At 31.2% G+C, this 712-nt stretch overlaps 1 long non-coding RNA gene across 1 annotated transcript in view; it reads left to right on the forward strand.

The window, feature by feature from the left end:
- The first annotated feature begins 6 nt into the window (after positions 1 to 6).
- LOC119592717 overlaps positions 7 to 712 on the forward strand; it is a 3,202-nt gene continuing 2,496 nt past the window's right edge. Inside the window, exon 1 of the long non-coding RNA XR_005230454.1 lies at positions 7 to 193. This is a non-coding gene — a long non-coding RNA (uncharacterized LOC119592717). The remainder of the gene's footprint in view (positions 194 to 712) is intronic.

Below are 712 nucleotides of genomic sequence, written 5' to 3' on the forward strand. Positions count from 1 at the left end.
ACAATATATATCAAAGATCAGCAATATGACTGGAAAAGCTGTAAATCAAGTGGTATGAAGTATAAACACCTCATACAGAAGAGCAGCATGTTTCAAGGATAGAACAAAGGCTAGAAATGCAAGAGAAGCTTTAGTTCTAAACAACACCTTGTGGGTCTTAATATAAATGCAGCATTAATCACCAACGATTCAGGTAAGCCTTAATTCATTTTAAACTGAAATCATGACTTTATGCAGACATTCTAAATAGGTTAGAAAGTAAACCAGTCCCATAATAGAATGGGATGTAATAGTAATGAAGTTAACATTGTAAGCTTAGAAGTATTTTACCTGTACAGATTTTGTCATAAAAAAAAATTAGTGTATCTAAATATGGTTAATCACAAACTTTTGTAATCAGTATATAGGAGACACAAAGGTTCACAAAGCAGGTGCTTACTATTTCACAAAGTAGATGTACACTGTTAAAAATTAAGTTACATAATAACAATGGTGGGATATCACATCCTGAAAAACTTATTAGTATGAAAAAAAGGAAAATTATAGCTGTATTGTCACCATGAAACAGTTCTTTTAAGATCAATAACAAATTTCAGACTTGAGAGGTTAACAAGGAATTGATCATTAGCTTCTCAATACAAAACTGGAAGTAGAAGCACAGCATGTGTTGATGTAACAGTATTTACTCTTGGAATTCTGGAGTTTTAAAAAT

Source organism: Penaeus monodon, chromosome 30 (assembly GCF_015228065.2).
Source record: "Penaeus monodon isolate SGIC_2016 chromosome 30, NSTDA_Pmon_1, whole genome shotgun sequence".
In the NCBI taxonomy this organism is placed as follows: domain Eukaryota; kingdom Metazoa; phylum Arthropoda; class Malacostraca; order Decapoda; family Penaeidae; genus Penaeus; species Penaeus monodon.